At 47.0% G+C, this 25,085-nt stretch overlaps 1 long non-coding RNA gene across 3 annotated transcripts in view; it reads right to left on the reverse strand.

Annotated features, from left to right (window-relative positions):
* LOC140620691 (uncharacterized) overlaps nt 1-25,085 on the reverse strand; it is an 86,704-nt gene that overhangs the window by 5,766 nt on the left and 55,853 nt on the right. For 2 of the 3 annotated variants that reach the window (XR_012020411.1, XR_012020410.1), the window contains exon 5: nt 16,768-16,867. This is a non-coding gene — a long non-coding RNA (uncharacterized lncRNA). Of the gene's footprint in view, nt 1-11,379; nt 11,502-16,767; nt 16,868-25,085 lie in introns of those variants that run through there. The other variant, XR_012020412.1, reaches the window with a different exon arrangement.

A 25,085-nucleotide genomic window follows, 5' to 3' on the forward strand; every position in this document is an offset into this window, starting at 1 on the left:
GGGCAGGAGGAGCAGAGGACACGACAGACAGTCCTTTATCCTCCTGGCCCCTGGGAGCTGGACGGTATTTCTCCTGCAACTCACATTGGGGAATCTGTAGCTGGGAATGCTGGGTTTAACCCACCCCCACCACCTCCACCCCCACCCCCACCCCCACCCCCGTCTGCGGCCTTTGCAGAATGTCTAGTGAATGTGCTGAAGCAGGCTCTTCCACAGGTCAACCCGGCTGCCTGGGCTGCACCCCATACCTCCCTGCCCCAGCAGGTAGCCAAGCAGCCCTAGCCTGAAGTCCACTGGATGTCAAGGCACGCACACTGAGTGTGCCTTGCCCTCCGGCCTGGGTTGGCTGAGTAGGGCCTCTGACAGGGGGCTGGCAAAGACACAGACCAAATGACCCCCTCCCGAGACTTCAGTCACCATTGTTCATTGACCCGGAGGTCCAGAAAGACTTGAAGGGTCTTTCCAAGGAGGTGGCTAACCATTTCTGTCATCTTCAGTGTCCAGAGAAAGGGTGTATTCAGGGACAACAAAAAAATGGGGAAGCCCTGTCCTACCCTGGACCACTTGGGCTCCTCCCCTAGTTCTGCACATGCCAGCTTCTCTTCAAATTGTTGGGGCTGGAGCTTAAAGAGCAGCCACGTTTCAGGGCAGAACTGGGCCTCCCTCTGTGCCAGCCACCCCTCGTCTCCTGGGGCGCCGGGCAAAGGCCTCTCCAGTTCCGTGTGATTGGAAAGTGCCCCTGCCAGGGTTGGACATTTGGGGTGGGACAAACTTCAAGAATCCTCAGAGCAGGGAGAGACTCCCCAGATGAAGGACGTGTGTGCTCATTCAGAGAGCAGATCCGGGCGCCTTCTCTGCCGGGGCATCGCTGCGGATGCTTTGCAATTGAAATAGAGTCTGGACGGTGCCGGAAGAATAAATGAGCTGTGGCAACGTCTGGAAACTCCTGGTTGCCAACCATCTGAGTATTTCCAAGACTTTTTCTGAAATACGACTTCTTCAGCATGGAATGAGATTAATTTCCCCATTATTTCTAGGATTTTTTTTTTTAAATTGGTAACACTTTAAGAGTCCAGTCATTATACATTCATTTGGTATTCATGGAAATAGCAGTGATCATAATGAATTCATTTGATATTCATGTGGTTGTCACATGCACTTCCATAAAGATACTATTGTAATGCAGCCTTCCTTTGGCTACATGCCTTTTTATGACACCAACTATTTCATCTGATCTGATTTTGCAGCCTCCAGAAGGTGATTTTCTCCATGTCGCAGGGGCTTTGTCTCAAGCCCAGCTTAGGTGCTTCAGAAAAATGTTCTGGTCCAGCTGCCACCTTGCACCGCTTCCGATTCACACCTACTCTCCATCGTGACGGACCCCTTGCCGTCCCTGGTCCCTCTGGTCTCTCTCTGAAGCACAGCCAGCTCGGCTGATGGCCTGCCACGCTCTCCCTAAACACGGAGGGAATTCTCGAGCGCTCGCACAGATACCAGAGACTCCCTGAGCTGAGTGTGCCCAAGCTGCGTTCCCTTGGGGACGAGGAAAGCAAGCCGAGTCCCAGTGCCCTTCCTTCCACGTGGCCTCAGCCTTTTGTCTCCTGTGAAAATCGACCAGGCAGGAGGCTGGTCCTCAGTTCCTGCTCCTACAGCCCAGAGATGGGACCTTATGAGCTTAATGACAAATATGATCAGTGTCTACTTCACCCTAGAAACCTGGAAGGGAAGCAGGCCAGAGTGTTTATCACCAGGAAGACGAGGAGGGGAGCAGCCTTGTATTTGCTCGGGTGTGGCCTCCCAACCTGCTTCTCCACCCTGTTACCAGATCCTTCCTGCATTTCTGGACAGCAGAGGTGAGGCTGGCAAAGGCCAAGTGCCTTGCCTGGGTAGCCGCAGAGCCGGCGCACGGACGGTTATCTCCTGACTCTGGCCCCCCACTGCATCATACTCACCTGTCCCCCCGGGGAGGAGGGGGAGCATTTTGTTCAATGGGGACACAGGCAAACGCTGAGGTGACCAATGCCTCGAGTCAGGGGAGGCAGGTGAGGGACGTGGAGAAGCAGGCTGCCCGTACCCTCACAGTCACCTCGGGGAAGCTCGGAAGCTGGGTGTCTTCCCTGGGCATCACGGGGATCACATCCTGGAGCCTAAATGCAACCCTTGGGGCCTACTTCATGGATCGAGCTTCTGCGCTCAACAGTGTAGGAACCTCAGATGGGAAAGCAGGGTAAGGACAGAGCTCTGGGGAGAGCTGCGGGGAGGCGTTCGCGGATGTCCTTTCATTTCCAACTTCTCTTATGTTTTCCTGTCGCTAATCAAATGCATTATCACATATTTAGTTTAATTACCATATCGGGTGGAAATTCATTTTTACTGATACAATTAAAAGACGGGCAAATAGCATCTTACAAGTGGCTTCGAGTCACGTTAACAAAAAATTGATACTAATTGATAGGATCCTCACATGATCTGATGGTAAAATTGATTAATTATGTCAAGGGGAATCCTCTGCCTGCCTCTTCTGGCTGCCCCACGCCAGCCAAGTGTTCGGCAACGAAGGGGCCTGCATATTTGTGCGTGGAGCTCAGTAGGCAAGGGATGATTGGATGAGATCCCGGGACCCAATTCACACACCCTCGCCCGAGTCACGTGAATATGTGTCTGCTGGTCAGAAAACATTTCACTTAATTTAATTAAAAATTCAAAACCGCCACTAACGACAGAAATCCATTGTATGATCAGTACAGATATGTTGGTGCCTAAACCTTGATAAATCTAGTGTATCTGCCTTTTAAAGCCACTGAATAATTTCTATTTTTTTCTTCCATCTTTCTGCATCGCCTCTGCATTATCAGTACGTTCAAACTAAAAGCTATTCAAACACGTATTGAATACCTTCACAGGACACAAGAAACGGGCCGTCTCTCTACAAAGCAAGTGCATTATTAATTTCTTCACAAAATATCTGAACAAGATTTTTCAATTAATTTTTTCCTGTTGTGTTTGCCTCCACCTGACACCACAGATGTGATGTTGTCTTTTTCACAGCTGGAGACCAGCTAAAATGGCCTCTGGGATAATGTGAATATGTCAAGCAACAAAGAATATGGCATTTAAAGCAAGAGAATTCCTATATACATGACAAAACTTTGCCCTTTCCTCATGCTTCTTTCCTAGCTCATTCAGATGAGTGTCTGCAATTTCCTGACCTCCCAATTACTTCTTTAATGAGCAGGTTGGAAAAGCACCCCGTGTCACATCCGTGGCTAATACCCTCACTTATGGGACCTTGACCCCAGCCAGCCAGCCTCCTCCTGGTATGCTGTGTGATTAATAGTTCCACGCTGGTCTAATTGCAGTCTGCGCGTTGCTCCCACCAGGGCATTCCCCACAACTTTGGTGCCATCTCAGACACTGCGTATTTGCTGCCGGCCCCGTAGCTCTCGAGTGCCAGCCTGTGTCTACATGTGTGCATGCCTGCGTGCTGAGCATTTCCGGTTGAGAACCACCCTGACCTTGTGAGCCTCCGCGTACCTGGTCACACCCATGACCCTGGCCCATCGAGAGGACTTAATGACTGTCGTTCTACCTATGTTCATGACAGTGTCCACATAAGTTCTAAATAAACAGGAAAAGAAATTCGCTCTGCTGATGACTTTCCATGGGAAAGGCAAGAGAAGCCCATGGTTCACATCGCACTTCTGTAAAAATCAGATTTGGTCGGATTGGTTTATCTGTGCGAACGATTAGCTATGGTGACCCCGGCTTGTTTGTCACTATGGATGCGGATGGTCGAGCGCCTCCGACACAGGAGCTCCTGCCTCTCAACTTGCTTCCTGCATGCAGCCTCCCAGCACCCGAGGGGCCACCGGGGTCCGTTCACTTGTGTGGGTGGAAAAGGTAGAGAAAGCACGTGAGGTTTTGTTATGTCTTCCCTCTCTTGGAGAGTACTGGCGCCTTGAGGTGCCACAACAACAACGAAATGTGCATCCGAGGTACCGGCAGAGCATGTTCTCCAGCTATGCGATGCTCACCAGCCTCGGGGAGGAGAAGATGCACAATTTTGGCTTCCTCAAATGACGAGTAGGTTTTGGCCTTCCTGTGGGACTCGCTAATTGTCCAGATGGTCAATGTTCAGACCACGCTTCCTGGATGGTGCCCCCCGCGGGCCATAGGCCCCGTCAGGCCACCTTTCAGTCCCTCAAGCACATGTCTTCGTGGGCCTTCCACTCGGCAGGCACCGCGATGAGAGTGAAAGGGACACAGCTCTGCCTCTCATCCCGCCTCGGTCACGGAGATGGAGAAACACAGGAGACAAAACTCTTTGGAGGAAGCTCAGCGAGGAGGGGGCCGCTTTGGTTGCAGGACCTGCGAGGTTCTCTCTCACAGATAGGACTTGCAAGCTAAAGCCAAATGAGGACAAAGAACCAGCTCTGTAGAAACTTCGGGAAGCACATTCGATGAATAGGGAATAGCTGACAAGCAACAAAAAGCTTGGAAAGGAAGAGGTGAGAGAGCAGAGCCCGAAGCTCCCTAAGTAGGGAGGGGGGGTGCTGTAATACGTAATCTCATCGCGGCCGTGATCCGGGGCCCATCCTTGGACCGAGGGGACGGTTTGCAGCAGAGAATGTGTATGGGGGGGGGGTGGGGAGGGTGGGGGGGGCGGTGGGGAGCGGAGTGGTGAGAATGCAAGCGGGAAGACTCAGGAAGTCCGAGTCAGCTATGTAGCCGCCTGCAATTTCCCATTGACCTTCCTTCTTAGTCCTTAATGACACCTTCTGCTCTCAGAGTGTCCCCACCTGTCCCTAGCTCAGAGCAGCTGGCTGTGGCCACGCGAGCGGATGGTGGGCCAGGCGCTCAGGCTGCCGAGGCTCGGGGTCCCGGCACAGCGTGAAGACGAGCTTACCGCCCCCCCACCCCCCGGTGCAATGCACACTATTTGTCCTCCACAATGAGCCGGATGATGCCCACGAGAGCCCAGCTCTGGGGCCAGGGCCGCAGGGCCAACAAACCGCTTCACGTCCTTACACCATGTCACCGCGGTTCAAAATAATAGGGAAGAGAGCGCACCGAGTTTCCCTGCAGTGGGTTCCGAGCCAAGTCCGAGTCCAGGCAGTGACACTTTGTGTCACACTGAGAGTAGAAGCCCGGGGGCGGCGCGTTCAAGACCCCGAGTGCTCGGCCTGCAGCCCGGCCTCTGTCCCTCTCAGGCTTGTCCCCCCAGCCGGGTGCTCAGACAGGGACCCTGCAGCCCATCCCCGTGTGTCTCTGGGCCGAGCTCGGAGGCCGAGACTGCAAGGCCGCTCTTGGCTGGCTTTCCCACTGAGTGGAGTCTGTCTGTCTGTCTGTCTGTCTGTAGGATCAAGCCAAATGGGCGCCAAAGAAGAGATGGAAAGCAGCTGTGTGGTGGGGGGGGGGAAAAGGGGGAGACACAGGGAGGGAGGAGCAGTGGAGCCCGGCCTTGCCGCCTGTCTCCGTCGTGGGGTGCTCCCCTCCACAGGTTGGCCAATCCCTCCTCCGTTTCCTTCTCTGCCCTGTGAACTAACACACTCACGTCTTGCAGAAGCTATTTGGCTCAAACGCGTGTCACCCAGCTCAGGGCAAGTGCTCCACGGGGGTCATTAAAGGTGGGCTCTCGTGCTCGCTTCGGCAGCACGTATACTAAAGGTGGGCTCTCTCTGCGGGCGGTGGTCCCAGGCAGGGGGCTGAGCCCAGCCCGGGGTCCCCTCCCCAGCCCGGAGCGAGCCTGGGGGTCCCCCCTTCTCTGGCCACCTGCCTTCAGGGGCTCTCGGCGGCCGCTCTCGGGTGCTCCCCTCACCAGGCTCGGCCTGTGTCCCCCTCGGGAGCTGGTTCGGCCGCGGCCGGGCCTCGGGGCCCTGCCTCCCTGCAGCATCCCCGGCCGGCCTCCCCGCACCTCCCGGACGGCCCTTGCCCCCACCAGCCGTCCTGACTGGTTTATTTCTCCAGATGCTGCGTGATCTCATCTCTTATTAATGTCTCTAGGATTTTGCCTACGCCGGGGTCAGACGTGCTGTCTCCGTGCTGGTTATTCCCCTAGGCCCTTTCTTAGAGACTGGGGTTTGCCATCGTTCGATCTGTCAGCATCTCTCATTCCAGAAGAACCCTTTGAAACGTCTATGATCGAAAGAGCAATCCCTTCTCGCCTTGTGAATGGCTGCGGGCAGAGCACAGTTGACTGAGAATCCTGTTTTTCTTTCTAGTACTTGAACTCCACAGTTGGTCCTCTGGCACCTTGATTCCTACCCCCCCCCCCATAGTATCTTACCCCCAACATCGTCTCCCTTTCTGCTATTAACACTCAAACTCGCTTTGTGCACTCAAACTCAACACTTGCTTTATCCACTTTGAGTGAAATGCTTTGTCTCCCTTCCTAGGAGAATTTCTCTAGCTCTAGCAAGCCAGCGACGGACAGCTGAAGTTCCAGAGGAATTAGGAAACGGCGGGGACCTGACCTGAGCAGGATCTAGACTCGAGGTCCTGCTTTGCTCTCATGGTCTGTTGAACTCCAGCCAGAAGCGCAAAGGAGCCAAAGTGCACTTGCACACAAAGTGAACTTGCATTTGGGCCACAGGTCTGGCTGGAATTGTGATCTGGGGTCTTTTTCCTCTTTTGACATGACTGTGTTTCATCCACCAGGAGTCCTTCCCTTTGGGAGTCCACTAGAGAAAGGCTCTTTTTTTTAATTTATTTATTTATTTATTTTTTTGCATAAACCCTTCTGCCTGGAAAGGGTTGGCTGGAAAGCAGGTGCAGCGGGTCAGCTCCTGAGTGTACAGACACAGCCTAAACCCCACTGTGCCTGGGTGTCTGCACAGCACACGGATGCACAAGTCTAGAACTTCCATACCTGATTTCTTCTCATGACCAATATATGTGCATTTTAAGTGAATATTTAATGTAGAAGAGTCATGCCCTGGGGGCTCTCTGCAAAGGGGAAATGGGATTTGAATAAGCCAACAACCTGCACGCCCAGGTAGGAACCTTTTAGTTATAGGGGACATTATTTCAGGTGCCACAGATTGTTTGCCACTGTCTCCTTGACTTCTCAAGCACAGCATCTATTTCTAGAGGCCATCAAGATGTTTCTCTTTTCCCTTCAAGATGTAGTAAATTGGGGAAATCAGAGGGAAAGATGTGAACTAAACATAATCGTAAGGAAGAAAATCCCCAGGCACCTGGCATAGGTGGGAAACTTTCCCTTGTTCTGAGGACGATCCTTCATAAATGGGTGATCCGCAGGCCCCAGCCGCCCTCCCTGCCTGTGGGGCTCATCTCCATAACAAACTTGATATCCTGGCCACGTTCCCAAATCAATCATCCGGGTCCTTGAAAATGCCAGCATCGGTCCTAGTAACAGCATTCAGAACGTGCAAGAAAGATCTAAATTATAATTCCTAAGCCTTCCCATCTGAACTGAACTTAGGTTACGGCCATCAAAACCTGGCAAAGGAAACCGCTAGTTATTTCCACCTGTTGAATTATTTTTCCCTCAAAAAAAAAAAAAATCATTGTTTTACCTGGAGGTTGGGGGCTGTTTGCCACCCGGTTCTCTCGGATGACAGCATGGAAACACATCTCTGGGGCTGCAGGAGGTTAATATTAACCGTGTGGACAGGAGGCAACGATTCAGAGGGCAAAGGAATCTGTCTCTAATTTTCAAGGGCTATGCTTTATTTAACTAAGGCTAATTAGCTGTGATCTTCCCATAAGCAATAAAAACATTACATCTGCTCTTAAACTTTAACTGGGTATTTAACAGGAATCGGTTTTCCGGGAATCAGTATCCGACAGTGGTGTTATCACTATGTTAACCCCCACCCCACCCCCCCTTACCCCCCAGCAGATTATTTCCTCCTTTTCTCCGCAGTGGTTTGGACTGGGGGCAGGTCTACACTGGAGGTTTGGGAAAGGAAGGAGAATCCTGCCTTCAGGACTGCACCCCCCTTGGTTTATCGGCCGGGTGGCTTCTCCTTCACTGAGCCGCCTTTCGCATGGGAGATGGGACCTTGCCACTCCTGCCTTCTCCAGACTTAGTCGCTGTAGAGCCTTTAATCCTGGCTCTGCTGCACGGACAGACTGCCAGCCTAATTGCTCTGCTGATGGTCACCAACATGCCTTGGATGTCATCTCCGCAAGGAGAGCGGCGGAGGACGCAATGAACAGGATGCTTAGACGCGTGACAATGGCCACGACTGGGCTCCATCCATTGTCTGGGTTCTGGTTGTCGGATACCTGCAGGCTGGCGCTGTCCTTTCTCTAATCCCAGCACAACACGTTTCTGAAGCAAATGCTGTGCGTCCCCGAGAATGAATAGCGCCCCTTCCCTAAAACTCGGGAAGTCAATGCCCTCCTGCTCTGCAAGGCGACAGGTCCCCCAACAACCCCCCCTCCCCGGGGGGCTCCACCACCAGCCTCATCTGCCGCCAAATCCAGTTCACGTTTTCTGTCCTTTTTTTTTTTTTTTTTTTTTTTACTCGTTTTCTGTCCTTTTGAGAGGTGCTCCTGCCTCGGTGATTGTTGCTGTAATTACACAAATGATCTGCTCCACTGTCACTTCTAGTCACCTAAAATTAAAAATTCATGTAAAATCTAGAGATGCAACTTTTAAGCAGACAGCGGAGGCCTGATCTGATTTTACAATCGATGTTTTAATTAACCCGTTCGTGCCTCGCGTGGGGTGTAGGACCGTGAGGGGAAAAGGGGGCGTCCCGCACCTGGCCGCCTGGATCGCACCCGGCTGCTGCAACAGAACCCCGCAGCCTGAGCGGCTCTCACAACCGCCGGGGGTTTTCTTGCAACCCTCCCAGCTCTAAGCCCATGATCGGGGAATCAGCAGGGTCTGAGGCCTCTGCGCTGGGCTGGTGGACGGCCGTCTTCTGGCTGAGTCTCCACAATGGCCTTCCCCGTGGTCCCCAATGTCCATACTTCTTATGAGAACCTGAGTCTTAATGGATGAGGATCCCTGCCAATGACCTCATTTTAATTCCGTTACCATTTTAAAGACCAAATGCAGTCACATACTGGGGGCCCTGGGGGTGAGGGATTTAACATATGAATTTTGGGGGACACAGTCCTGCCCATCACAGCATTCCACTCCCCTCTAAAGTGAGCAAGAGTCCAAACAGGAAGATCAGATTGTGGACATCTCTGCTTCTCGTGCATCAAGCTACACAAGACGAAGACTGGGTCCGAGTCTGAAGAAATTGTGTTCCTACTTATGTTGAAGAAAGGGGGCTTAGATTTCAAACAGTTGCTTGAACACCTTAAATATCGGGGACTTAGAAAAATGCCTAATTTTTTAATTTTTACATTTTATTTCTTTATTCATGAGAGACACGGAGAGAGAGGCAGAGACACAGGCAGAAGGAGAAGCAGGCTCCCCAAAGGGAGCCCACTGAGGGACTCGATCCCGGGACCCCGGGATCATGTCCTGAGCTGAAGGCAGACGTTCAATCACGGAGCCACTCAGGTGCCCCAAAGATGCTTAATTTTATTTATACCAATATTTTCCATTTATTGGGGCTTTCAAATATTGATAAATCCATGAATGAGACAGGTTAAGCACCTAATTATTCTTTATTTTAATTTTTTAAATATTTAAATTAACACATAGCAAAGTTAATGGGTGTGAGGGGGGTTTGTGTGATCTCATGAGTTTTAACATATATGCGGGTTAATGTAACCACCACCATAATCAGGATACACAGAAGCCCCATCCCTTCCCCAAACTCCCTCGTGTTGCCCTTTACTAGTCAAATCCTCCAAAAACTCACGGATGTGTTCTCTATCCATGTCACTCAGTTTTTGTAAGAATGCCATATAAATGGGATCCCATACTATCCAACCTCTGGAAAGGCACCACTTTGACCCAGCACCATGCCTTCGAGATTCATGCATGTTGGATGCACCAATGGCTGATTGCTTTTTACTGCTGAGTCGTGTTCCATGGAGTGGATGTACCACAGTGCCTTTGACCATTCATCCATTGAAAGATATTTGTGTTAGTTCTGGTTTTCAACGAACAGGAATAAAACTGCTGCACACATTAACAAATAGGTTGATGTGTGAACATATGTTTTCCCTTCTCTTGCATAAACAACAAAATTGGGATCTCTGGGTCACAGGGTAAGTACACGTTTAGAAGAAACTGTCAGACCTTCCCAGAGGGGCTGGACATGTGTATTTATACCAGCACTGTATGAGACTGTCGGTTGCTCTGCATCACACCAGCCTTTGACAATGTCCAAGTTTTTGTGTGTTTTTATTTGTTTTCACCATTCTTTATTTAAAAAAAAAAGATTTTATTTATTTTTTCATGAGAGACACAGATAGAGAGGCAGAGACACAGGCAGAGGGAGAAGCAGGCTCCATGCAGGGAGCCCGATGAGGACTCCATCCTAGGACCACAGAAACATGCCCTGAGCCGATAGCAGATGCTCAACTGCTGAGCCACCCAGGTGGCTCCCATGTTTTTGCCATTCTAATAGGTATGTAGTTTGTGAATTTTATTTGCATTTTCCGTTGGCTAGTGATGTTGAGTATCTTTTCACGGGCTTATTTTCCATTTTTGTATCTTCCTTGGTGAAGTATCTTTTCAAATCATGTGCCCATTTTTTAAATTGAGCTGCTTGTTTCCTTATCATTAAGGAAGGATTGGAGCATTCTTTATATATTCTCATACAATTCCTTCTTCAGATATGTAATTTGCAAGTATTTTCTACCAGCCTGTAGCTTGTCTTTTAGTTCTCTTTTTTGAGTCATAGCTGAAAATTCTTTGCCTAACCTAAAGTCATGAATACTTTCCCAATGTTTTATTCTAAAAGCCTTATGGTTTTATGCTTTATATTTAGAGCTGTGATCTATTTTGAGTTAGCTTTTGTATAATGTATGGAATATGTGTAGAAATTAATATTTTTGCATATGAATGTACAACTATAGAAAGACTATCCTATTTTTCATTGAATCACTATAGTACGTTGGTCAAAAATCAATTGACTTCCCAGATGGGTTCACTGGTGAATTCTATAAAACATTAAGGAAGAAATTATACCAATTCTCTACAATAACTTCCAGAAGATAGAAGCAGAGGGAGTATTTCCTAACTCATTCTGTGAGGCCAGCATTACATTAATATCAAAACCAGACAAAGATATTATTGGAAAAAAAAAACTACAGGACAATTTCTCTCATGAATATAGATGCAAGTTGTATATTCTCAATTAAATACAGACAAATCATAATTAAAAAAGTATATAAAAATTCATACACCACAGCTGAGAGGGATTTATCCCAGGTATGCAAGGCTGGTTCAACATTCAAATTCACCCAGTAAAAAACAAAACAAAACAAAAAAATTCACCCAGTTAAAAAAAAAAAAAAAAAGATAGGTGCTCAGGAAATTCCTCCCCTCCTTCATGTCAAAACATCCTCATTGAGGTTTGTGTTTTAAGCAGATGCTTGAAGGTATACAGGTATTCATCCTGCAAAAGAAAATTCAGTAAATGCAACCTCACTGGGAATATCAACAGTTAACAATAACTTGATATATTGGCCAATAATATGTCCTAGGGTTTTATTGGGGGGAATTGATTGTTAAATGAGCAAATTTAGGCATAACTCAAGTGTTTGTAGGGAAATCCTATACACTTCTACATGAGAGTAAAAACTAATTTATTATGTTTCAAGCAAAAAAAAAAAAACATTCAAATTCAATGTAATTCAACACATCAACAAACTAAAAAAGAAAAATCACATGGCCATATTAAGAGATGTAGAACAAGCATTTGACAAAATTCAATACCCAATCATTTAAAAGTTCTAGTACACTAGGAATGAGGGGAACTTTCTCAACTTGATAAAGACTATCACCAAAACCATACAGTTAACACAATACTTAATGGTGAGAAACTTGAAGCTTTCCCACTAAGATCAGGAACAGGCAAGGATGTACCCTCTCATCACTTTTTTTCTTTTTTTAAGATTTATTTTATTTGTTTTCAGAGAGAGAGAGCGAGGAGAGGGGCAGAGGTAGAGAGAAACTCCTTAAGCAGACTTCCTCGTTGCATGCAAAGACTCTGAGATCATGACCTGAGCTGAAATCAAGAGTCAGGTGCTTAACCAACTGAGCCACCCAGGCACCCCTCACCATTCCTTCCAACATCAGACTAGATGTCTTTGCTAATGCAATTAGTAAGAGAAAGTAATAAAATACACACAGATTAGAAAGAAAGAAAGGAAATGATCTTTGTTTGCAGATGACATGGTCATCTATGTAGAAAATCTGAAAGAATTCATTAAAAAATGGAACCAATAAAGTGATTAGAGAAAGCCACTATATATATATAATATATATATGCAATATATATTATCAACGCACAAATAGAATTTGAAATTAAAAACACAATATCATTTACTTTGGCACCCTAAAATTAAAATACTTAAATATACATCTAACAAAACATGTACAAGAACAACATAAGTGGAATTACAAAACTCTGATGAATGAAATGAAATAAGAGCTAAGTAAATGGATATATATATATATATATATATATTTCATATTCATGGATAGAAAGACTCAATATTGTCAAGAGTCTGTTCTTCCCAATTTGATATGAAAATCCAATGCAATCCCAATCAAAAGCGCAGCAAGTTATTTTGTTTAAATATTGGTGAACTGATTCTAAAGTTTATAGGGAGAGACAAAGACCCAGAATGGCTATCACAACATTGAAGAACGCAGTTGGAGAACTGACACTACTCTACTTCAAGACTTACTATAAAGCTATGGTAATCAAGACAGTGTGGTATTGGTAAAAGAATAGTTAGATCAATAACACAGATCAGAGGGTCTTAAAATGGGCCCACACGGGATCCCTGGGTGGCGCAGCGGTTTAGCGCCTGCCTTTGGCCCAGGGCGTGATCCTGGAGACCCGGGATCGAATCCCACATCGGGCTCCCGGTGCATGGAGCCTGCTTCTCCCTCTGCCTGTGTCTCTGCCTCTCTCTCTCTCTCTGTGACTATCATAAATAAATAAAAAATTAAAAAAAAAAAATGGGCCCACACGAATATAGTCCACTGATCTTTAGCAAATAATGGAAGACAATAAACAGAGAAAAGATAGTCTTTGCAACAGATGCTGCTGAAACAACTGGATATCTACACATAACTAACTAACTAAAATAAATAAATAAATAAATAAATAAATAAATAAATAAATAAATAAATAAAAAAAATACAAAACAAGATATAGACCTTATGGCCTTCACAAAAATTAACTAAAAATGAGTCAGAGGCCTAAATTTAAAATGCAAAACCATAAATATCTTAGAATATAACACAGGAGAAAACCTAGATGACCTTGGGTATGGTGGTGCCTTTTTAGATACAAGACCAAAGACACGACCCATGAAAGAAATAATTGATGAGCTGGATTTCACTAAAGCTAAAAGCTTCTGCTTTGTGAAAGACAATGTTAAGAGAAGAAGAAGACAAGCTACAGACTGGGAGAAGATATTTGCCGAAGACACATCTGATAAAGAAGTTATCCAAAAATATACAAATAATTCTTAAAACAGAGCATTAAGAAAACAACCCAATTTAAAAATAGGCAAACGCCTTTAATAGATATCTCACCAAGGAAGATACACAAATGACAAATAAGAACATAAAATTTTGCCCAAATCATTTGTCATCAGGGAAAAGAAAATTAAAACAATGTTGAGATATCCCTGCACATTTCTTAGAATGGTCAAAATTCAGAACACTAACAATTGCAAATGCTGACGAGGAGGAAGAGCTATAGGAACTTTCATTCATTGCTGGTGGCAATACAAACTGGTGTAACCACTTTGGAAGGCAATTTGGTGTTTTCTGAGTAAAGTTACATATATTTTATCATGTCATCTGGTAATCACACTCCTTGGTGAAAGGAGTTGAAAGCATAAATCATACAAAAGACTGCATATGGATTTTTATTGCTGCTTTATTCAAAATGGTCCAAACTTGAAAGAAACCAAGATGTCCTCCAGTAGGTGAATGGATCTATAAAATGTGGTAACTCCAGACAATGGAATATTATTCAGTGCTAAAAATAAATGAACTCTCAAGCCATGAAAATACATGAAGTAAACTTAAATGCATGCTACTATGTGAAAGAACTCAATCTGAAAAAGTATGATTCCCACTATACTTCCTGTATGATTCCAATTTTATGACATTTTGGAAAGGGCAAAACTGTGGAGACAGTAGAGAAATCAATGGTTGCCAAGAATTTGGGGAGAGGAAGGAATGAATGATAGGTAGAGCACAGAGGGTTTTTAAGACAGTGAATGCATGATGTTAAAATGTATAGTATTATAATAATTACAATGATGATTATATGTCATTACATACCTGTAATCCTAACCCTTAGAATATACAACACTAGAAATGAATCCTACAGTAAACTATGGACTTTGGGTGATTATAATGTATCATTACAGATTCATTCTTGGTAAAAACACTAGCACTTCAGTGCGTAACACTGAGAATAGGGAAGGCTAGGCATGTGTGGGGTCAGGGAGCCCATAGGAAATCTCTGTACCTCCCTTTCAATTTGGTTGTAAACCTAAAACTATTTTAGGACAATTAAGTCTTTAAAAATCGATTGTCTATGTTTTGGTGGCTCTAGTTCTGGACTCTCTTCAGTTCCACTGATTGATGTATGTGTCATTTCATGAGTATCACTGTTTTGAGTACCATTGTTCTATATAAAGTCTTAAAACCAGGCAGTGTGAGCCCTTTAATTGTATTTTTTTCTTTTTCAAAATTATTCTGGCTTCTCTAGTTTCTTTATCTTTCCTTGTGCACTTTATATTCATCTTGCTGATATCTATAAAAGATCCTATTGGGGTGTCTCCGAAGTGTGCTAAATCTACTGATCAGCCTGTGAAAAATTGCATGTTAACTATCTTGAGTCTTCCTGCCATGAATCTAGTGTGTCTGTCCACTTATTTAGGTTGTCATTAATTTCTGTCATCAGTGTTTTGTAGTTTTTGACACCAGAACCTCTCCCTGTTTTGTTTAATTTACACCTAAGTATTTCACTTTTTGGAGCGCTTGTAGACATTATTTTAATATGGATTTCCAAAGATTGATCGCTATTATATGGAAATATAATTAATTTTTAAAATATTTATTTATTTCAGTGGGGGAAGGGTAGAAGGAGAGACTCTTCAGGTAGACTCTCCACTGCGTGTGGAGTCCAAAGCAGGACTTGATCTCATGACCTGTGAGATCATGACCTGAGCCAAAACCCAGAATGAGACACTTAACCAACTGAGCCACCCACGGGGCCCAGAAATATAATTGACTTTTAAGCATTAACCTTGAATCCTGTGTGACCTTGCTAAATTTACTGATTAGTTTTAAAATCTGTATTTTTGTGGAATTTACAGGGTTTTCTACATAGACAATCATGTTATCTGCAAATAAAGATAGTTTTATTTCCTTTTTTTCCAATCCACATGTCTTTGAATTCTTTTTCTTGCTTTATTACACCAGCTAAGACTTCATTTTACTTGTTGCTTTCGTTTTTTAATAAATGAGACAATTTTATTTAGAATGTTCAAGGACTTACCCAAGGTCACATGATTAGTAGTCGCCATAATGGAAGCTGGAATCTAGGCATTTGGTTTCAGTTCCTACTTACTTCCAGCTCTGTCTCATCTATTTTTTTCCCATGAGACTACAGGCACAAGGGGAAAGGATGTACTCTGCATTCTTATGTAGCTTTTCTGTTGACTTTGTGATAACACTGCAGTGAACTTGATCACTGAGGATACAGCCCCTTCTCTCCCATGATTTTAGAGTCAACCAGCATCTAGGGTGACTTGGGGCCTCAGTCCTGATGAGGTGGTCATTTCCAGCCATGAACATTCTCTGCGGTCGTTGTGAGGTCCCCAGGCTTGCAGAACAAATTCTGAGTGCTTTTAAGGTGATGAGGTGAATGAAGAAGCTAAAGCAAGTGATGGATTTTACCCATGCCTCTTTCCATTAGCAAATCACTCTCCACTCTCTGGGGCACTGGAAGGTGGTGACGGGGATTCAGAAATGTCCATTGCAATTTAACTCACCCACTCATGGTGGCTGTTGGGGGGCTGGAAGTGCAAACTCTGCTGAGTGGAGTGAGTGACAGCATGCTGGCCTCACCCGCCGGTATCACTGGACCAGCAAAGCCATATCCCCAGGCAAGGCCCGATGGGGATGGAGGCGCATCCAGCAGGATGCTGAGCATCTTCACTAGCAGGCCTGACAACCTGCTTGGTGTTTCCACTTCAGGATCATCCTTTTCCCTGGAAGAAGCTCTATCGCTGATGAAGTAGTTTCTGACTCAGAAATAGCCCAAGTGGGGCCCTTTCCCTGCACCTTCCCCAAAGACCTCTTATTACCTGTGTCACAGGAGTAGAACTCAATTTATCAAAACATAGTAAAGTGTGAAAAAAAATTTTTTTTGAGACAGTTTGAGGGTTAGTGGGGCCTTTTCTTCAAAGCCAAAGTAGAAGAGAAGAAACGTTCTGCTCCTTGAAGCCCCCTCATGCGATGCCTCTTGGGTAGGGAGGAAGTGGGAAAATCAGAAGCCTTGAAAACTGTCACAAACATTTCATTATCTGTTTTACCTGGAAGTATTTGGCTTAATGGATTTTGTTTCAAATATGTTTGAACAGAAGATGGTGTATCTCATCGCACACGCGTGGACCACATACCTTTGTGACTGACTTCAAGTGTCTCCTGGTGTGCTGGCATGGGACTTCTGATCTGTGCATTATTTGCAACTTGTTAGTATAATTCCATAGTCCACCATCCCTGTAAAAAGAGAGAGAGAGAGAGAGAGAGAGATTTTGATTTGTTTATTACAATTCTAAAAGGGAATCTTTGGGGACTTTCTGCCTTTTCTTGCCCCCCTACACACTGTATTGACCACTCAGGTTTCTTTCATTAATCCAGTAAGTTTGATTAAAAAAAAAAAAAAAGAAAAAGAAGAAAAACTGGTTTCCTATCTCTCCGATTTTGTAATTTCAAATGTACATTAATTTAATTTTATTGACCCAACAAATGATTGTACTAGGGACACTCCTTTTCTCCACTGTTGAATAAACTGTTCAATGTAAAAGGAGTTTCCATAGAGATACAGAGACCCAGAGCCTTCAAGAAACTTGTTAATTAGTTAATGTCTCTTAAATGCTTTGGAAATAAAAACCCTCTCTGAGTGCAAAGAGCCATCATTATACATTGTTTGCCGCGACAAGAGCAGCTGCTGCTTTGCAGAGCTTTTAGCACTGAATTGAGAAGTGCCAGCGTCCGTCTCAGGTCCTCAACTGTAATGTGAGGAAAAGCAAAAGCTGCTCTGCTGCTGGAAACCCAAATCAGGAACCTGCAAAGCTGAAGGGAGGAGGAAAGGGCTGCGTCTGTGAATCTCTTGCTCTGCTTTGTCCTCTGTAATGTCAGCTGTGTCTTCACTTCAGGTTAGCAGAGCTTCGTAATACCGAGTGTCAACTTGTGCGAGCAGGTGTCTTCCAACTGTGTTAGACAGGGCCACCAAGGCAGAGGCACGCTGGCAGGGAGGTCTGGTGGAGAGTAGCCTGGTCCATCCCATTAGCTCCTACAGGGTCGGGAGTAGGGCTGGGTATAGTCATGTGGGCTGCAGCACACCAATGTCTGGGAGGAAAAAAAGACTCCCAGGGAGGTGGCTGGTGTCCCTCAGGAGCCTGAGATCAACGGCACAGCTTGTTCATCCTTGCACAGGTGAAGACAATAAAATACCAGGAGGCCGTGCAAACTTCAGAAGCATTGCACACTCATGAGCTGGCACCTGGAGAGGTCTGGGGTAGGGTTAGCTGCCTCCAAAGACCGTGTGATTAGAAGACTCTATTTCACTAGCCTGGCCCACCTGAATTTGGCTCCACAGGCAAGTCAATGATCCCAGGAGCCCAGAGAGGGTGATGCAGCATGCCACCTCCACCAGGCATGCACAAGATGCTACGGGAGGGAGGTCACCTGATGCTGGTCCAGCACCACATGAGGACCAGGGAGGGTACTTTGTGGATTGTGAATGATTAGCAGGAATATAGAACTCAGTACTTGCATTTGAGGAACCCAGATCCATACTATAAATTATTTTATATGCAAACTTTATAACTTGGAAATAACTCTCATCAAAGAAATGAGTTCTAGAAACTAAATGTCATGCAGAGCATTGCATTTGTATGAGTAAAACTATTTAGGCAGGAGCAGGAGATAGGTATGCTCTGTGACCCAGAGAACCACAAGAAAGGCCTGTGTTCAGACAACATTGCTTGTTGGGTGGCTTTGGACAAGTCACTCAACCTCTCCGAGTCAAATGTTCAAAGAATACTAGCCCCATAGGTGTGACAAGATTAAATGAGATATTTTTGAGGTGCTCTGTAAACAGATTTGCTCAGCTTTTACTCAGTTGTCATTCATTCAGCTAATACTTATGGAGAAGCGAGGTGTTGGTGTAAGTGCTACAGAGGGCTCAGAGGAGAAACCCCAGGGCCAGCTCTTGGCTGTCCCCATGTGGCCTAGGAGGACTGCATGTGGTGTTTTTGTGCTAAAGCTAGCACATTGGTGGAGAAAACACAAAGCCAACGGTGCACTATCATCATAATCATGCAAATGTACCCGAGAGATACTGGGATCCTAGCTAAACGGCCAAGCCGAAAGAGATCTCTGTGTTAATTTTGTATGGAGAAGTGTACATCTTCCAGATTTGGGGTATTTATTAAGCTAGTCCTGCTGGGTGTGTCATTAGGTGGATTTTTTGAGCTACATTTGCAAGCTAACCACGGCATTCAGTTTACGGGGACGTGGACCGAGAGCCAGACTGTCATGGGCCTTGGCCTATGGATGGGTGGGATCACAGGAGGAGCCCTCACAAGCCCCCCGCGGCAGAACAAAGTCACAGGTGGAGCAGGAGCGAGTTTCCTCGTGGGGGCCCAGTGAGCCCTAATTCCTCCCTGAAAATGGCCAAGCCTTTTGTGATGTGTTAATGGGGCAGGAGCATGCAGGCGTGGGTGTGCATCCGAGCCGCTGTCTCGCTACGGTCCACACAGGCTGCTCCCTCCCGCCAAGCAGGAAGGCCGTGTGCAAGCGGACTGACTCCCTAACCAGCTAGCCCATCATCTCGGTGTCAGAAACGACTCCATGTTGCCCTCCTGTCAAAATGGATTTTCAGGCGAGAGATACAGTCCCTTCCCATGCATCACCGTGTGTGACACTATTGATTTGATATCGACTCTCAGCCGCCTTTCTGGGCTGCATTCCAACAGGTGGCCAGGCCGACACCATTTTCCCCAGAGTGTCCGGGGAAGAAAATGTGCAAGTTGCCTTTTAAAAAATCCTTCCATTGAAGCAAACTTCTGAAGATTATTTCTGAAGGCAAAGAAGATGGACTTCAAGGCCGAGCGGACTGGTGCGGCGGGGAGGGGGGACAGGGGACCATGGAGAGAGACCGGAGCGGAGACAGTATTTGCTCAATCCAGTCATTCCTTCCCTCACTCGCCAGCAGACCTGAGGCATGCCTGTACTTCCCCGGAGCACGGCCTTTGTGCCTCCAAATCCCCACCCCGCTGGGTCCGTCCTGTGCTTCTCAGCTAGAAAAGCATTCTTGTAGGCCGTGGACGCCAGGAGAGTGGGCTTCTCGCTGCCCCCAAGTCCCAGGTGCACAGGGGCAGCGGGCTTGCTGCCCTGGCAGGTTCCCAAAGCCTCACGAGGCATCCTAGGGGACAGATCCAATCCTCGTTGGACCCGTTAACCACCCCGGCCCACGCCTCCTGGGGGCCCTCAGGAACAGGACCACCTGCATCACCTCCATCTCTCGTGTAACTCCTAGAATCCTGCCAAAGTCCTGGCACTTGACAGGTACCCGCTGAATACCTCCACATTGTCTCAGGCCTCGAGCATCCTTCTTAATTCTGTGAACATGCCGCTGAATTAGACAATGCAGATAGGACCCTGGGCTTTGCTGGCAGAAGAAGAACATGATGATGTCAGCCCCTTCTCAAATCATCGTAGCTGATCGCTTTGTCCTTGCCCGGGCTGGGATGCTGGAAGCTCACTTGAGAGCTCTCCAGTGGGGGACATCTGGCTTCATCATATTGTCTTTATTTCTTCATTTAGCCAAAAAGAAATATTGAAAAACAGCATTTAGTGTGTATTTTGTGTTGTCCATATTGCAGGCAAATGCATCGCTAAGCAACACTTTGCCGGAGATTTCCAGCACAAAGGCTCCCGCAAATACACTATCGCACTGGGTGGAATGAATAATACATTACATACAAGGTGTACTTGGGTGTCTGTTTTATACTTCCCTGTGTAGTTTTATAGCTAATTAATCAGGTGACCATCTATACCAAAAAGCTATAAAACCATGAAAACTAATAGGAATTTTTAGACAGAGGTCCCACAGGCAGGGTGGTAAGGAGGGAAATCTGACAAAGAGTCTCCCAGTTAGTAAACTAATGAAAACCCCAGTGCAATTACTCCGGGAACACTTGGGGGAAAAAATGGTGTTGTATGCTTTTTCCCCTCTTTTCTCTCAGAAGTTAAAGTTACAAAAGAATTATTTTGTGATTAAAATTATATATCATTTTAGTGAAAGACTTCACAGAATTCTTAAGTGGAATTCATGAGTTTTAATGAAATAAAGAATCCTGATGAGAATGGGCAAGATTACACCACCCTTCAAAGGTCTCTCCTAGTCTAGTGGGATAACCGAAAACGTGGCAGGTCAGGTGGCTGCTGGTTTCCCCCAGGAGCACCAATGCATCAGTTATGAGAGGCCCCTGAGCGCAGGCGGTGTCTCCTGCCTGGAGATGGAGAGCAGGACAGGCTCCCTCGGAGGCCCCCTCAGCGTCAGCGGGACTCAAGGTCAGCTGGTGTGTCCAGGGAGCCCCTGTCCCCGTGCTGTGGGGCGCACTTCCAGGTGGTGTCCTCCCGTCCTCTCCCCCGGCCCTCCGCAGGTGTATCCAGGCTCCCTCTGCCCCCACGGCCTGGCCTGCTGCCCGTGGGAACCCAGCCTGCAGCTGCACCCTGACCAGTCCCTGCCAGACCCCCAGCCCCTCCTGATTTCACATCACACGGGGCTCCATTCGCCCCTACCGTCTGCACCGCAGCCAGATGACTGGCCTCAGATACCTTCTCAAATACTGGGCCCGGATGCAAATGTTAAACGCTCCCTCTCACCTACAGGTGAGGTCCACGCTCCTCCACGCTCTGACTTCGAACCCCGAGCTCTCTGTTGACTCGTACATCACGTCCCGTGCTCCAGTCGGGAGCTGTGGTTGGAGGTGTGGGCGCTGGAGCCAGACGGAGGGGCTGGGACCCACACTGCCTTATCATCAGCTGGAGAAAGTCACTGACCCCTCTGTGCCTCGGTTTCCTGCTCGGAAAATAGCAACAGCTTTCCCTTCTGCACGGCTGTGCGTGAGGACTGCCCAGTGCTGGGTACGGCACCTGATTACTGGGCCTGACAAAGGCCTGAGTATTTCTACCCAGCTGGGTGCCCTGGACGTCGTTGCTCCGCATCTCTCGCTTCATCCGTCCATTCTTGGAAGCTACCCTCGGCGCCCGATGCTTGAGCTGGCTCTTGGCCCCGTCACCTCACCTGGACCGTATGCTCCTGGGGCAGAAGACACACAGACCACCCTCCTACAGGCCCAGCATGGAGCACGTAGGGCACAATTAAAAGTCCCCCAACACTAACGCTGCTTGATCTCTTTTCACAGAGGAAGTGGGAAGTGGGGTAAAGGAGTCAGGCCTCCCCACGTCCAGTAAGAACTCCCACCAGGTGGTTAGAACAAAGTCATGCCTGCATCCGATGAGAACCGGCAGGTCTGCAAAAATCATTACTGCTTTTGCCAAAATGTGGAATTAAAGATACTGTCCCTTTCCTGTGCAGAAGACTCCTTGGCGATCCCAAGGGGCTTCGGAGAGTCTGCAGGAGTTTTCATCAGGCCTGCGAATCGGCCGTTTTCTTTGGATGGGATTGAGTCAATTTCATCAAAATTGAAGAAGCAGTTGTGCATGTAGATATGGTCTCTGATGGCGAATTTAATCAGATCCGAATGTCACACCTTTAGGGATTCAAACCACCACCAATTTTATCTTTACTGCCTATTCCAGGCCTGAATGCATTTTTTTTTTTTTTTCATCTGGAGGCTTTCGCCAGTTTATCTTCCTTTTCTTCACAGCCAAGGAACCAATCTCCCCACCAAAAGGCACTAACGGGTCACATGCGCAAAGGCCTTTGCTTCCGCCGGGGCCTAAGTCACCCTGAGGCTGTCAATGAGGTGCTGAGGCCAGTGGATTCATCCCAGTGAGGCCGGTGGGTGCTCCATAGCTCTAACGGGCTCAGTTCTTTGTCCCAGCCCCCAACAGTCCTTCCTTCCGTCTGACCCCGTGATGGATGACAGTGAACAAAACCCTCTCTTAGGAGGAGCGAGATCATATACACAGGTAATTCAACTTTTGCAGGGCACGGGGTTTCATTTTCAGTGCGGAGGAGAGGAAATTCCCCTAATGGGTTGATGGAGCATGGAGGGAGTGAAGTTACTTCTCCTGGCTGAGGCTTTTATGACGCTCACCATGAGTCAGGAGGGACACAGAGCGCCCCTCCACCCTTCCCTTCCTCCCTGCAGGGTCCTGGGGAGGATATATGGAATGGCGGTGACCCCAGAGCCTCCCCTGTTGGGCGTCAACGCTGCCTCTGCGCCCTCTGCAGCCACCAGGTCTGCAGCCCGTGCCCGTGATCCCTCCAGCACTTAGGACCTTTTTCTCATGACAACTCAGTGCCTCTTCCAACATGCACCCCGCACAATTCCACGTAAGGCTTATCCGCTAAAGCCGTATTTGTTTTTGGAGCTTTACAGGCCATGTACCTGCATGTGAGGCGAGCAATCTAATCTGTGCGCCTTCAGTGTAGGTGGTTCCTAAATGAACTAGATATGTTGTACAATGGAATTACTAGATTTGTATTAAATTGTAGCTCAGGGACCCATCACTGTGTGATGCTAGCTACTTTCCACTTGCTTTGTTTATCACAGAGGAGGGAACTGAATTAGCATAAAATGCTACAAAGTAGTAAAAAGGATGTTTTAGCACCCTATCTATTTGACCTACTGTTGACCTGGTCTAATTTGTATTATCTCTGGGACGTTTTAACAGATCATTTTCCTTTGTTAAAATTAGGTCAGATTAGAGAATTATGACCCCCCATTTATTCTGCTCAAAAGACAGTCCTTTCTGCTTCTAAAATAATAACCCTCTCTGCCCTGAGATCTTTCTTGTTAAATAAAAACACATGCTTTGCTTTGCCTCTTAAATTACTAACTGTGGTGCTGCCTCTCGCAACTGTGATTACTGGTGAATGAGTATTTACCCAGGGCTGTCTGTCGAAGCCCCTGAGAATGATACCGGTCATTCATAAATTGCCTATTGATCAGTCGCAACTAGAAATTAGATCCAAATCTTTGAAAGGAATTGTGAGACTTTGAGTAACATTTGCCCGGGAACCTTCAGGGGTCTGGGTGCACGTCTCTCACGACGACGGTGGGGCTGCTGATGAATGACTTGTTGTTTGTGCAAAGCTCTTGAAGCAGGAACGCCAGGCCCGGGCACTCCCCCTCTGTCCCCACGTCCCTTTCTCAGGCTTGGCTCCCCCCCACCCACTTTCACGAGGGGCTTTCTTGGGAGGAGAGACTTACAAAATGGAAAAAGACGTGCACAAACAGGATTTATGATCTAATACCTAGACACAGGGCCATTCTATCATCGGTACAGTGTTGTCACCTCCGAGTTGTTTTTTTTTTTTTTTTATAACGTGCCAACTTACTAATCTTCGTGGCAGTGGTTTCTGTGCACATACGCAAAAGAAAGTGGTGGCGATAAAGCTCTCTGAGGCTATCCTTGCCAGGTCGGGCGAGCGTCCTGCCCACGTGTGTGTGTGACCGGGCCAGTGGCTCGCTGGGTGCGCAAGACATGCAGGGCATAAATCCAAGGAACGTGACTCTGATACCCCTTTAAAAATAAAAAAAGGAAGTTCCCTGCAGCAAACGCTCTGCAGAGCTCCAAACTGATTAATTGCAATGCCAAACAGCTTTATTCTGCTTAATAAGAAATTAGATCACAATGGGGATTTGCAGAAATTACCTTGAAATGTTTGTGTGTTTGAATGATTGAACAATTTGTGCTAAAAATGACGTTACCCAGGTCTGAATCCTAAGCCTGGGAACAACTGCACGTTGGGCTCATCGGTATTCCAGAAAGAAAAGGCAGCCCGGCTCCCGCACCCGGCCGGGGTGGCCGTGCGTCCAGCGGCCTTTAGGAGGCTGCGGGTCTGCCACAGGCCCACCGTCCCCCCGACTCGGCCGGACACCCGCACAGTGGATGCGGATCGGATTTGCATCTTAATCCCCACCTTGGATAAAGTCGGAGCCCGGGACGCATCACCCGGTGGTTGGCCCGGGCTGCGGGTCCCGCGTGCGGCAGGCGGCGGCGGGGATCTGCGGAGGCCCCTCGGTTTCATTAGAAGGCAAAACACCCCAGCCTGCCGCTCGGCTCCTTGAACAACTTCTGAAGATCTTTTAAGTCAACCTTGTGTTTAGTCAATAGGGGAGTTTTGACCCTTCACCTCTCAACAACCACGCGTTTCATTATTTATCTGAGGGAATCAGAGAGTTTTTGTTCTCTCACCAAAGTCCCTGACACCAGGATATTTTTAATAGCTGAAATTTTCCATTCTTGTCACTCGGCCTTTTGAAAATACAGGTATTTTCATACAACACGTAGCTAATGAGTGAAACTTCACAATCCAGCCTCTTCCTCTCATCACGGCACAGGGCCCGCTGCAGCCCCACTAGTGAGGAACATGAAAATTAATTATTGAGCTCCCTGTTTTATCCTCCTCATCTGTTTGATATTCTCCAGCACAGAAGGAACCAGACAATTAAATCACTCCGCCCTCCGCCTCATCACGATGCTCTGGGCACCTCTTCTTCCACTCCAG

Source organism: Canis lupus, chromosome 29 (assembly GCF_048164855.1).
Source record: "Canis lupus baileyi chromosome 29, mCanLup2.hap1, whole genome shotgun sequence".
Taxonomy (NCBI): domain Eukaryota; kingdom Metazoa; phylum Chordata; class Mammalia; order Carnivora; family Canidae; genus Canis; species Canis lupus.